The sequence below is a fragment of the Papio anubis genome, chromosome 6 (genome assembly GCF_008728515.1).
Source record: "Papio anubis isolate 15944 chromosome 6, Panubis1.0, whole genome shotgun sequence".
NCBI lineage: Eukaryota > Metazoa > Chordata > Mammalia > Primates > Cercopithecidae > Papio > Papio anubis.
Window position 1 is genome coordinate 139111381 of NC_044981.1, and position 14803 is coordinate 139126183.

General features: G+C 38.4%; 1 protein-coding gene across 4 annotated transcripts in view; it reads right to left on the reverse strand.

Annotated features, from left to right (window-relative positions):
• The window catches only part of NKAIN2 (sodium/potassium transporting ATPase interacting 2), a 1050385-nt gene that overhangs the window by 762364 nt on the left and 273218 nt on the right, over positions 1–14803 (reverse strand). The gene's annotated exons all lie outside the window — the stretch shown is intronic.

Here is a 14803-nt window from a genome sequence, read left to right on the forward strand (position 1 = left end):
GCTCACTGCAAGCTCCGCCTCCCGGGTTTACGCCATTCTCCTGCCTCAGCCTCCCGAGTAGCTGGGACTACAGGCGCTCACCACCTCGCCCGGCTAGTTTTTTGTACTTTTTAGTAGAGACGGGGTTTCACCGTTGGCAAGGCTGGTCTCGAACTCCTGACCTCAGGTGATCTGTCTGCCTAGGTCTCCTAAAGTGCTGGAATTACAGGCACCAGCCACCCCACCCAGCTGAGTTGATGTTCTTATATTCCTAGTTTGTTGAATGCTTTTATCATGAATACTTTAAATGCATTATTTTCTTAAATTATATAGAAAATGAAGTGTGAAATTGCAAACCAAAGTTACAGTAATACTAGCTTTTGAACTAATAATATTTTTTTCAAAAAAAAATATATATATATATGTATTTTTTTTTTTTTTGAGACGGAGTCTCGCTCTGTCACCTGGGCTGGAGTGCAGTGGCCGGATCTCAGCTCACTGCAAGCTCCGCCTCCCGGGTTTACGCCATTCTCCTGCCTCAGCCTCCCGAGTAGCTGGGACTACAGGCGCCCCCCACCTCGCCCGGCTAGTTTTTTGTATTTTTAGTAGAGACGGGGTTTCACCGTGTTAGCCAGGATGGTCTCGTGATCCGCCGGTCTCGGCCTTCCAAAGTGCTGGGATAACAGGCTTGAGCCACCGCGCCTAGCCATAAAAGGCCTTCTATAAAGATCTTGGAGTGGGGAGTGTTTTTGCTAGTAGTCGCGTGTGTTTGTGTGCAGAACTAGATTCAATCAGGGAGGGCCATAAAGTTAAAGTGCTAATTATCCTCAGTTTACACTCTTCCTTTTCCTTTTCATTTTAATTGAGAAATGTAGTTGTACAATGTTTTTGGTCTCTCATAAACTTAAGGGATTATTACAAACAACATTAGCAAGTCTATAAGTACATCATATAAAATGGAAAATTGATTACAAATATTTAAGACACACAAAGAAGCATTAGTAAAATGAAAGCGTGAGATCTGTGACATTCAAATCTTTACAAATATCTCTGACAATCAAAATGATTTAAGTAAGAAAACAGTGAAAACTGTAACTCAAGTATATTGAGACTGATAGATCCAGAAGAAATTGCAAGAGACTAACCCAATTCTAAAATTCTAGCTTCTAGGAACAAGACAGCCTTTCGTCTAAGATCTTGAATAACTGAGCAAATACCTCTGGCAAATTGTATGTATCTTCCCCTTACAGAAGTAGAATCCCAGGAGAGATGGGAAAATATATCAGCCTAGGTAAACTCAGATAAGACAACCAGTTTCGGAAACCACCCTGGAAGCCCGATTCTCAGGGCTGCTGAGCGAGACCTGTTGTCCCAGTTTTTTATCAATCAGACTCCCATGGGCGTTAATCTATATTTCACAGGTCCTTAATCCTTTGATGCCCAAGCTTCCTTTCCCATCTAGGTGTATAATCTAGTTCCTCCCACGCACCATTTCTCTCCGAGGACAAAGTTTTTTCCCTTTTTTTTTCATCCAAATGCCACCCCCCGCCCCACCCTTTTTATCCTTTCTGCCCACTACCTTTAATTTTACCATTGTTCTCTCAGTGACACGAGAAAGTCAGGTTTCCTGTGTTTTGGGAGACTGTCACTGTAAGGTAAATTATGCTTTTGCTAATACTCCCTAGTGCCACAGGCTTAGCAAAATAAATAGCATGCCCAGAACAAGAAGTTTTAAACTGACACAGCCTGTGATCTGTTTACATGCCAACTTAGTGGAATTCCTAAGCAGAAAGGAGAAAAAAGGAGGATAGTTACAAGTTGGTAAAGCATATCTTGCTTCAGCTAAATGAAATATTAGAATACTATTAATTTCTTCAATTGATCACCTTATTATCAAAGGCTATAAATACTTTTAAAGTTATAATGTATCCTTGCTTCTCTCTCAAACTCATACAAACACACAGATACACAGGAGAAACAAATGAGACTATGATTTATATTTTCATAGGGAGGACAGAATAGATCTAAGAAAAATCTTTTTGTTAGTGATTTCAACCCCACACTGAATAATCTTTCACCAATTCTACTATATTTTGTCTAAATTTACTAATTTGAAGTTTGACTCTTTTTTTTCTTTTTTAGTTTTTTGAGACAGTCTCGTTCTGTCGCCCAGGCTGGAGTGTAGTGGCATGATCAAAATTCACTACAACCTCTGCCTTCCAGGTTCAAGTGACTCTCATGCCTCAGCCTCCTGAGTATCTGGGATGACATGTGCCATCACGCCTGGCTAATTTCTGTAGTTTTAGTAGAGACGGGGTTTCACCATGTTGGCCAGGCTGGTCTCAAACTCCTGACCTCAACTGATCCACCTGCCTCATCCTCCCAAAGTGCTGGGATTACAGGCATAATCCACTATGCCTGGCTATTTTCTTTGCCTCCACTGATAATGACTAGTAAAGACACATACAGATAATAAGGAAATAACAACAAATAGTAAGAGGAAGAAGAAGAAGAATCCAGCATTTTCAATAATTTAGGAAATGATGAAATAACTATATTAGAAATATATTTAAACCAATAATAAACCAAAATAAACCAAAATTAACCAAAAATAAAAGGTATTTAAACCAACAATCTACTATTTAAAAATAAATGAAATCTCCATTTTACTTGCTATATAATTGCAATACACACACACACACAAACAAATGATGTAGCCATTTTTGGCTTGTTCACTTAATACATCTTAGGTAACATAAAAACACGATTTTCAAAAGTGCTGAAAATATCTAATAATATAGTAATTAAAATATAATCAAGAGAACTTCTTTAAACTAGAATTACAAAATGTGGAGATACAGAGTTCTACAATTTCCTATTTGATGCAGTCGATTCTCAGGTTTGATTAAGTTCATAGACTGTGGTATTATACTTTCTGTGTTCAAATTCTGTCCTGCCATTTATTAGCTGTGCAACTTTGGTCATATTACTTAACCCCTGTATATTGCAATTTCCTTATCTGTAAAATGGGCTCAAAAATAGCATCCATCTCAAAGGGTTATAAGAGTCAATGGGTTAATATTTGTAAAATGTTAACAGCAGTGCCTAGTACATAGTTGACATTTTAATAAGTACTTGTTAATTTTAAAATAGATTTAACTTCCACTACTGCACAGTAAATTTTTAAGGGATTATTTTCAGGTAGGCCAAATCTTGATGAAAAGCAACAACTGTAAAATCTAAAAATACAGCCGGGCACGGTGGCTCACGCCTGTAATCCCAGCACTTTGAGAGGCTGAGGCGGGTCGATCATGAGGTCAGGAGTTCGAGGCCAGCCAGCCCAAAATGGTGAAACCCCGTCTCTACCAAAAATACAAAAATTAGCCAGGCACGGTGGCAGATGCCTGTAATCCCAGCTACTCGGGAGGTTGAGGCAGGAGAATAGCTTGAATCAGGGAGGCAGAGCTTGCAGTGAGCTGAGAATGTGCCACTGCACTCTAGCCTGGGCGACAGAGCAGGACTCCATCTCGAAAAATAAAAAAATAAAAAAATAAAGAATCTAAAAATACAGAAAATAGTCCATTCCTGCAGAAACATTACATTACAAATGGAAATGTAATGCTTCTCTAGAAAAATTTTATTAATTCACACCTTTGAAATCTGTCCTTAGACCCATTTTAGAAAGTTCCATGCTACAAACCTGACAATAAATACATTTTATTCTCACAATACATATCCTAAATGAAAATGAAATTACGGGGACTGAGGCAAAAATATAATTCATTGTCATGTGGAGTAGAATGCAAAATAAAAGAAAAATCAGCCTCAATGCTAAGATATTTTGCATAATTCCCTAAACTTTTAGTTTTTCATAATGCATATAAATGAATTAAGAATTTAAAAATTTGGGCCAGGCACTGTGGTTCATGCCTGTAATCCCAGCACTTTGAGAGGCCAAGGCAGCAGGATCACTTGAACCCAGGAGTTTGAGACTAGCTTGGGCAACAAAGTGAAACCTTTGTCTCCACAAAAGAATAAAAGAAGTAGCTGGGTGTGGCGGTGTGCATCTGTGGTCCCACAAGGGAGGCAGGCTGAGGCTAGAGAATTTCTTAAGCCCAGGAGGTCAAGTCTACAGTAAGCCATGTTTGCAGACTGTCTCCAAAAAAATATATATATATTTAAAAATTTGGCATACGGCAATTCACACTGCCAGTGAGAAAAACTAAACTTTTAAATTGTACTTTACTTGAAAAATTTGGCATACAGCAATTCACACTGCCAGTGAGAAAAACTAAACTTTTAAATTGTACTTTACTTGAAAATTTTGGCATACAGCAATTCACACTGCCAGTGAGAAAAACTAAACTTTTAAATTGTACTTTACTTGGCTGCTGCATTGATAAAATTTTTTAAACCCAGGGATCAGTAATTTTAAAAGGCCACAGAGAGAATCAAGTAGATGTCGCCAGGACTGTGCATGAAACCTTACCTTCTTGCAGTGAAATTGCTCATTCTGAGCTAATTCACATTTCTATCAAGTCTCTCAGATGGTTTCAGAGCTAACAGCAGCTTATACAGAGCAAATTATTAGAAGAGTGGGAAAATGGATGTAAAAACACTGACAAAAATAAAATACATGTATGAAAGTTACAATAATCATGGAAAAGATTTAAAGGTTTTAAAAGCCACTGGGTATCTGTAGGATTGGTTCACGTGCATGCTTACATACAAATTGTCCTAATGTATTCCAGCAATACAGGAGGCTCCTGACTGTGCTACAGCACAAAACAGTAACTGATGCTCAGAACCATAGCGTTGGATTATCAAGAAAAAGTTCAAGATGCCTCAAGTATATTTCATTTAACATGGCAGATGGTAACTACTGTTATTTTGAACTTACAAAGTGCATTATACAGCTTTATATACATTCATTTAATAAATAGTTACAAAGTGCCTATTCAGCATCTACTTCATTAAATTAACTTCATTAAATACATATATCTCAGGCTACAAACTGAGATACTGTTTATAATTGCCCATTTACAATGGAGAAAATCAGGCATGAGGGATTGTAAAACCTATGTGAGCTCACAGAACCGGCAGACAGAAGAGCCTGGGTGTGACTCCAGATCTCTGCACTACACATTTATGCTCTTCAATTTTACAGGAATTTGCAAACATTGAGCCTAAAAGCAGAAAGCTCACCTTTCTCGACCACAGACTCATGTGAACAATCTTGTATACAAGAACAAGTCCACCTGAGTAAGGTACTAATGGATTTAGGAAATTTCTGTAAAAGAGGATAACTCTGCTATTTCTATATCATAAACCTCAACTGGAATCAATGATCTGTTTTTCACCCTCACATGTTCCATCTGAAGCAGACAGCAAGACAGGCTAGATTACTTTCCTTCATCAGCTCTTGACTTTCCCTTGTCTTTTGTTTAGCAATCTCCTCATAAACACCCTAGCAAAATAGAGACCTTCAATCCACTACTTATCTATGTCACCAGAAAAAGGCTTGAAACAAACACAAATGAAGAGGGCCCTTGGGGAATGTCAATCACCTCAACTCCCTCTTCTGTTTCTTTCAAGCCAAGCTTCTTTTCGCCTCCTTAATTGCAAGACTATTTCCAGCTCAGACACTGGACATCCTGCCTCAACTTTTTAAATCCTCATTCTCCTGGGAATCTTTCCTGCTGTTACTGCTGAATCCTCATTCTCTTCTCATCTTCTCAGTTGTAAATTCTTTCAGAGTAGACTATTGCTAACCAGAACTATGAGCACTAGATTCAAGAAATATGTTTTCCTTTCTAATTTTTGCTGAGAGCCAATGCTGGGAGTTACAGAGGAGCCACCCACCTGCCTCTTCATCAGGCAGCTAAAATGTTAATCTCACAGAGCCTGCCTGTGTGATATACAATACATTGTCCCTCTTTCCACTTTTATCTTTTGCATATATGAATGAACACACAAGTGTTTGCATATATGTCATATGCCAAGAGTGACAGTTCTAAAGTGCCATACATGCTGGGCGCAGTGGCTCATGCCTGTAATCACAGCACTTTGAGAGGCCGAGATGGGCGAATCACTTGAGGTCAGGAGTTCCAGACCAGCCTGGCCAACATGGAGAAACTCGGTCTCTACTAAAAATACAAAAATTAGCCAGACATGGTGGTGGGTGATGTAATTCCAGCTACTTGGGAGGCCGAGGCAGGAGAAGAGCTTGAACCCAGGAAGCAGAGGTTGCAGTGTGCCAAGATCATGCCACTGCATTCCAGCCTGGGCAACAGAGCAAGACTACATCTTTAAACAAATAAATAAAGTGCCATACTTCCTAAAGTTTTATAGAAGCAATGTATGACATATCATTGAGCCTTAGAATTCACAGTAGGATGGCTTGGGTGACTGCAGATCTTGAAATGCATTTTAAAATAATGACAACGAAGTTAATAATCCCTACTTCAATAACAGATTTCAGAGATTTCTGAAAACAATACAATTAATTTAACTCTAGTTAATGTCAATTAAGACATCATGCTTATATGCAGACTTGAAAAATAATATTAATCAATGTTACCAAATCAGAAGCAGCTGTCTTTTACAGCATATATATTTGCATGAAAATCTACCCAACTTTTCAATAGCAACGTCTATCTGGGGCACATAACTCCTCTTTGACTGTTTTTTTATTTATGTTTTAATTATTTATGTTCTGTTAGGAGAAGTTTTCTCATAGGTTTATAGCCTTAAGGACAATAACGGAAGTTTTTCTCTGATACTACTATATTATTAACACTGATAGTTAACACATGCCTCAATTTAACCCAAGATATTTAAATAAATATCTATCACAGGACCAACTGCAGTGCTATGGTAACCCTTGCCAAAACTAGTAAGTACGTTCATCCTTCATTATTCAAATATTAACATAAATATGTTATATGTCGAGCATAATGCTAGGCTCATGAATAAAATGTGAAGACTAAATAGGTTTTGTTCTCAAGGAACTCAGATTTCATGGGAAATGGAGGAAAATGATAAAGTAATTACCATATACTACGTAAAGTGCTATGATAAGGAATTTATGTATTCAGAATGGGTTCATAGCATAAAGCAAAATAAAACAGAAACACCAGGTCCATGGACTTCCAAGAGGATGTAACTCTGAAAGCTAAACAAGGATTAAGATTTTGAGAATAAAGAGCAAGAATAGCTCAAGACAAAAGACTAGCACATGCAAAGGCAAGTGTGTTAAGGTATTGAGAGTGTGTCAGTATGGTTGGAACCAGAGAAGCACTTACTCTGGGGCTGATAAAGGCTCCCTATCTGGACCTCTGGCTTGCACAGCCCTTCCAAGGCCCTGCCCGGGAGGACTCCTAGCAGTGGGTGCAAAGGTGTAGATGTACACAGAAAGGAGTTAACCTAGCAAGCCTGAAAGTGTTGTCCTTGAAAAAGTCTGATTGCAAGGTTGGCCTTTGGCATTTCTCTGAGAACATGGATTTTGGGAGCGGTCCCACCATTCCCAAAATGGTAAGATTGGCTCACTGTGCCTGTTTTTACGAACAAAATAATATATGATGAACACCTGCTCTTCTCCTGAGAGTTTGAAATTTTGGTACATGCTAGGCAGAAGGTGCCAGGTAACCAGCTCCAAATAAAAAAAACCTAACACTGAGTCACTAATGAGCTTTCCCGGTGGGCAACATTTCATCCGTGCCACAATCTTGAGGAATTAGGCACGTCCTGTGTGACTCCACTGGGAGATGATTCTTGAAAGTTTGTGCCTGGTTTCTTCTGGTCTTTGCCCCATGAACCTTTTACCTTTTCTGATGTTGCCTTGCATCATTTCACTGTAATATATCATAGCCCTGAAACTGTGAGTACCACTAAATGCTGAATCCTATTGTCTGCCTAGCCATATCCCCAAACCTGGAGTTCTTAGAGACCCCGAATACAATGTTTCATAAAATATTCAAAAGGAAAATGGTTGTAGATTATATTTTAAAACTAAGAACCCCAAATTGTTTAGCTTTTCAGCCCCGTAAAATCTGAATCTTCCCCTGCCCGGTGGGGGTGGGGGAGCATGGAGCACCATGGTGCTGGTGGGTTATTTAATCATACGGTATATGCTTCACAGAGTGTCAGAGCTCCTATGGCCATGAGGTTCAGAGGGACTTATCTTTTTAGTCAACATTTTGTTAGGAACCTGAAAATAACTTAGAAGGGTAGAGAGTGTTGTAGGTAATATTAATTACTTTAACTTTAAAATATAAGTGTCCAAATACCTATTATGGAAAGGTTAATGCCTAACAGAGTCTCAGTCGTGGCTCTCAGCTGGGGAGGGAAATCTATGGCTCTTTGTAGAACTCTCACATCGAGTCACTCTAAGAAACATAGTCATAGCTCAGCAAATGGTTCCTAGCACTGATTAGGTGCATTAATAAATTATACAATATGTTAGATATTTAAATATACTTTATGAGAAGTTATCAGACATTCATGAATCACTTTAAATATAGTTTAGCAAATATTTACTGAGCTTTGTGTAGTGAATGTGATGGCATGCTGTGCCGGCCTCCCTTCAAGACTGAAACATTCATTCCTCAAGCTGCTGGAAGTGTGGGCTGCTGACAGCAAAGGGCTGAGTCCTTGGGAACCACCTGGGGAATTGTTTTCTTTAAGATTACACCTCCATCCTGGGCATCTGCTGTGTCCAATGACTGGTCAAGGGAGGGGTAGAAAAGCCCAGCTCTCTTGCTTCAATTTGGAGAACTTAAAATCTCATCCAAGCTTCAGAGTTCCTTGTGGAATTGGCTGCAATGTTCATCATTGAACTACTGTAGAAAGTTCATCTTTGTTCTACTTCTTCACAACCCTGCTTCCCTCACACGGGTTTCCAACAGGACTAAATCATCTACCTGCAAGCAAATCTCCATTTCAGAGTCTATTTCCTGAGGAAAATGACCAAACATAGCTAGTATGAATGGTCCAAAAATGATAGAGACATAGTCTCAGTCCTTTAAGGCACCTTCAGTTCAACTGGGTATCAAGATGAATCAAGGACATACAGTCCATGAAAGCAAGAATCAATGAAAAAAATGAATGAATAACAAAATGTAAGGTGTATTATTGTGAGTTAATAACAGGGGTACACAGGTCAAAGAAGAAAGAAAGAAAACGGGTGAATAAAATAATATTTCATAAAGAAGTAGATTTGGAAATATTTCTTGGAAATCAAGGAACTTGCAGCATTTTTACAGAGTGAGTCTGCCATTCAGACAGGAGCTTACGAATAGAAATGTTGTAGAGAATAAAGTGAGTGTCCTAGAGGTCTGGCATAGGGGCAGATGGAGGAAAGAAATGGTTTGTGTGGCTTGGAGGGAAAATAATGTCCTAATGTGGAGGTTTGAGAATGATAGGGGAAAATGAAATTTTTCTTTTTATTTTTTAATGTTATTTTTAAAAATACTTTCAACTTCTATTTTTGATTCGGGGGTATGCGTGCAGGTTTGTTACATGAGTATATTGTGTGATGCTGAGGTTTGGGATACAAATAATCCCATTATGCAGGTAGTGAGAATTGTACCCAATAGTTACTTTTTCAGTCTTTCCCCATTTCCTACTCTCTCCACTCTAGTAGTCCCCATCTTTACGTCCATGAGTACCCAGTGTTTAGCTCCCACTTAGAAGGGAGAAGATGCCATATTTTGTTTTCTGTTCCTATGTTAATTTGTTTGGGATAATATTTTCCAGCCATATCCATGTTGCTGCAAAGGACATAATTTTATCTTTTGTAATGGCTGCATAATATTTTATAGTATACATGTGCCACACTTTCTTTATCTAACCCACTGTTGATGGGCACCTAGGTTGATTCCATGTTTTTGCTATTGTAAATTGTGCTGCAATGAACATATCAGTGCATGTGTCTTTTTGGTAGAAAGATTTATTTTCTTTCAAATATACATCTAATAATAGTATTGCTAGGTGGAATGGTAGTTGTTTTTTAAGTTCTTTGAGAAATCTCCCAACTGCTTTCAACATGGCTGAACTAATCTACATTCCCACCAACAATGTATATGTATTTTCTTTCCTCTGTAGCATAACCAATATCTATTGTTTTTTGACTTTTTAATAATAACCATTCTGACTGGTGTGAGATGGTATCTCATTGTGCTTTGGATTTGTATTTCTCTAATGATTAGTAATGTTGAGCATTTTCTCATATATTTGTTGGCTGCTAGTATATATTCTTTTGAGAAATGTCTGTCCATTTGTTTTGCCCATTTTTAAGTGGCTTATTTTGTTTTGACTTGTTAAATTGTTTAAGTTCCTTACAGATTCTGGATGTTAGACCTTTGTTGAAAGGATAGTTTGTGAATATTTTCTCCCATTCTGTAGACTGTTTACTCTGTTGATAGTTTCTTATGCTGTGGAGAAGCTCTTTAGTTTAATTAGGTCCCACTTGTCAATTTTTGTTTTTGTTGCAATTGCTTTTGAGGACTTAGTAATAAATTATTTCCCAAATCTGATGTCTAGAATTATGTTTCCTGGGTTTTCTGCTAAGATTCATATAGTTTGAGATCTTACATTTAAATCTTTAATCCATTTTAAATTAATTTTTGTATATGGTGAAAAGCATGAGTTCAGTTTTATTCTTTTGCACATGGCTAGCCAGTTTTCCCGGCACCATTTATTAAAAATTATTGAATAGGAAGTCCTTTCCCCATGGCTTATTTTTGTCAACTTTCTCGAAGATCAGAGGTCTGTAGGTTTATGGCTTTATTACTGGGTTCTCTCTTCTGTTCCACTGCTGCCTTTCTTCCACTAGGCCACTTGTGAGCTTTTGTTCTATTGATCTTTTACACATTTTAGAAAATGAATAAATTTATCTTTGTCCAGAGCATGACTTCCAGCCTATCACCTCTATTCTGACTGTGCTCAGCCCTACCCATGAGGCACAGGCAGTGTGTATAATTCTTTATACAATGCATTAACTTCCAACCTGTTTTTGTGCCAGTACTATGCTGTTTTTGTACCGGTGCCATGCTGTTTGGTTACTGTAGTTTTATGGTATGATTTGAAGTAGGGTAATGTGATGCCTCCGACTTGGTCCTTTTTGCTTAGGATTGCTTTGGTTATTCAGGCTTCTTTTTGGTTCCATATGAATTTTGGAATCATTTTGCTAGTTATGTGAAAGATGATGTTGGTAGTTTGATAGAAATTGCATGAAACTTCTAACGGGCAATAGGAGTCATTCAAAGATGTTTGAACTTAGGTGTGATATTAGAATAAATTGGATAAATGGACAAAGCTGGACATCAAACCCCAGAAATATGGCTCCAAAGCCTTGTCCAAGTCTAATCCACTCCAAGACTGCCTCTCAGGACTGAAAGGCATGAGCTAAAAGCCAAAGGTTTTTGGTATCGCCAATCCCAGTGTAGGATGAGGTGTGGGAGGAATACTCAATTCACACTGGCTGGCAATGTTTCTATCCAAGTATAACCAGATGCAGAATGAAGAATATATCCAGGTTTGAGAAATATAAAGCAGGAGTAAAAACAAGTTCAAGAAGATTAAGGTAGGTTGAAAGTCAGTGCATTATATAAAGAATTATACACACAGCCTGTGCCTCTTGGTCAGAGTTAAGCAGAGCCACAATAGAGGTGATAGTCTGGAAGTCATGCTGTGGACAAAAACAGATTCATTAGTTTTCTAAAATGTGTATAAGATAAATAGAACAAAAGCTCACAAGTGACCTAGCTGAAGAAAAGCAGTGAATGTAGCAGTAGCTACTATACATGAGAAGATACAAACAAGATGCAGGCTTTTAACTGCAAAGAAAAGATATGTGCTGACAGCAGTGTGGCCGAAGGTACAATGTATATAGAGACCAATTAATGAGGTTACAATAAGTCATTCATAGCTCTCCTGCTTCCTAAACCAGAGCTCTGTGACAATTTGTACCAGAGAATTGACAATGTTCAGTGTAAGTATAAAATGTCATAAATGACAGGCACAATCATGACTGGTCACAGCTTACCCTGACACAGAAACTGAGGTCAGCCTTTATAAGAGACCATCTGGAATCTGGCATAAGTTCCAGAAGGGGAAGGATGCCTCCAGGCTGGCTACTGAGCTCTAGTAGCCATCAGAGATTCCCTTGGTTGAGGCAGGTGGCGCCTGCTAGCAGGAGAGTAAAATTGGCAACATCACTTCTATGCGTGGCCCTCATTCATTCATCTATACTTGAGCCATCTCTCCACAGGAAAGCTGCGACTGGGGAAGCCACAAACCCATTCTGAAACTTGCTGCAGGTCACCTGTCTAGTTAGACACCAGGAGCTGCTTCTGTGCTCCAGCCTGTCTTCCCTCTCTGCTCCTCTGGACTACACAATTGAAAATTCACACCCAATTATAAAAACAGAATGAGACTGCTTTCCTGAATGACTTTACTCCACGTTTATTTTGCATACTCTTGATTAGAGTAATGACTGTAGCCAGACTCACTGGCCAGCTGCCCCAAGTGGATGAATGTCCTAACTAAGTCAGCCAATAGACCAGCCTCTCACTCAGTATGATACTGAAATCAGGGAATCTTAACTGACAATTCTAATGAAGATATGCTCACATGCAGTACTCTTGCTAGGCGACTGCTCCATAGAATTGAGTTGACTGTGAACAATTTCTAAGAGAAAATGTTAAAAACAAGGTAATAAAGTTTAATAGAACCTGAGTGATAAAGATGAAATGCCATATGCAGTAAAATACAGAAACATGATATGTTGGGCAACTGTTCACAGAATGGTGACTCAGAATACCTAGAATGAACAGATAACCAAGGAGATTTTCAAAATGTAGTCATCCCTGTATGTAATAGACATTAAAAAGGAAACAAAAAACATTGTGATCTTTGTTTGACAGGAGCTAAAATATTTTGAGGAGTACCTGCGACAGCAAAAACTGACCAATCAGACGAGGATTCTACTCTAAGATATTCTGAGGCCGATGCAAACAGATGACCCGTGTTCGAGACACTATCAACCACTCCTCATCTCTCAGAAGGCCCCTTCTTGGGAAAGGACTTCTTTTCTTACCGCCGGATTTCCAGGCATATTGCTCTTCAAAAGACAAATGGTGTGGTTATGGTGGTTGCTGGTTCCCTTCCCCTGTTTTTATAATTAAACTATCCTTCAAAATAAATTCAGAAGCTCAGAGGGCAGTAGAACATTTTTCTTAGGCTGAAAAAGATTCTTCAACACTGCCCATATCCACCAACTACTTGGTCTGCTAGCCATGGCTAGGCTCTCTTACAGCTCCTCAAAATACAAGCAAAGATGGAACAGGCACATGCCTGGAGTACATTAATGAAATGTACAAATGAACCATGCCTGTAGCCCCAGCTACTCAGGAGGCTGAGTTGGAATGCTCACTTGAGGCCAGAAATTGGAGGCTGCAGTGAGCCATGATTGTGCCACAACAATTCAGCCTGGGTGACAGAGTAACACTCTGTCTCAAAAAAAAAAAAAAAAAAAAGTCATATAATCATCGGCTGAAATAGAGTTGTCTAGATTATTTTATGTCTTTCATTGAAATGTAAAATATTACATGTGATCTCAATGACACTAAAAAGTAGGAACAAATATTTATTGAAATGAATAATGACTGAGTATATTATACATTATAGCATCTTCTCTAACTCAAGAGCTACTGTAACAAACTTCTTTTACCTTCTCATTCATTTGTTTCTAGTACAATTATTATTATTAATAGTGTGGTTAAGAGGTTGGGTAGTGCTTAGGCTTTTATCCTAGATCTTCCATTTACTAACTACATAAATTTAAGTTATTAAAACTCTACATACCTCAGTTCTTCCAAAAATAAACAAAGTAGTACTGACTTCATAAAGTTGTATTATGGGTGACATGAGTTAGTAGATGTGAAGCTTTTAGAACAGTGCTGGGTATACACTACTATCATTCTCTCTTTGTATGCCCATTTCCCCACTAGATTTTGCTTTGTTCCTCATTTCTACCTCTAACACTTACATGCACATGCCTGTCATAAAATAGGTGCACAATACATATTTGCTAAATGGACGGATTTAATTTAATCCACACATTAGTCCTGTAAGGTCATCATTCTTGGATTATAACTGGGGTGTTTGTATGTTCAAGACAAAACATATCTAGTCAGTAGCAGAATGAAGATTTGAAACCAGGAGTAGTATATTATCATGCTGATGCTTTCCCACTATACCACACAGAGAAATTGAATACAAGCTAAGGCCTTGCTATTCAAAAAACAATAACTTGAGAGCTTCATTGTGGGAATTACTCAACAAATACATTTCAGTACAAAGTGTTTTTTTGTTCTGTTTCATTTGAGAGATTCTTATTGTAATGTGGTAATTAGATATCTGGTCCTCAGACTTCTATTTCTGGCATTTATTCTGCTGTCATATGAGTCCATCCAAGTGAGGTGCTATGAGAATCAGGGTTTCTCATAATGGAATGTGGTCATAAAAAGGAAATACTGTGGAGTGAAAAGGAAGGGCAGGAACAAAAGAAATAAATATAGACAGACGTAGGAGAACTGTCTCCACAAAGTGATGAGATATCATGCTTCCCACACCAATGTTTTTCTTAGAGAGGGTTGAGTATGAGAGAGATATGCAATTCAAAAATAATGTTATCCATGCTGGGTCTGTTCTAGGAAGGGTGCCCAGCTGTCACACTAATGTCCCACCTGTTCTGTAGCCTGCTTCAGACTCCAGAGAGAAGAACTTGGAAGAGCCTAAAAGGAACGGAGTAGCAGACAAG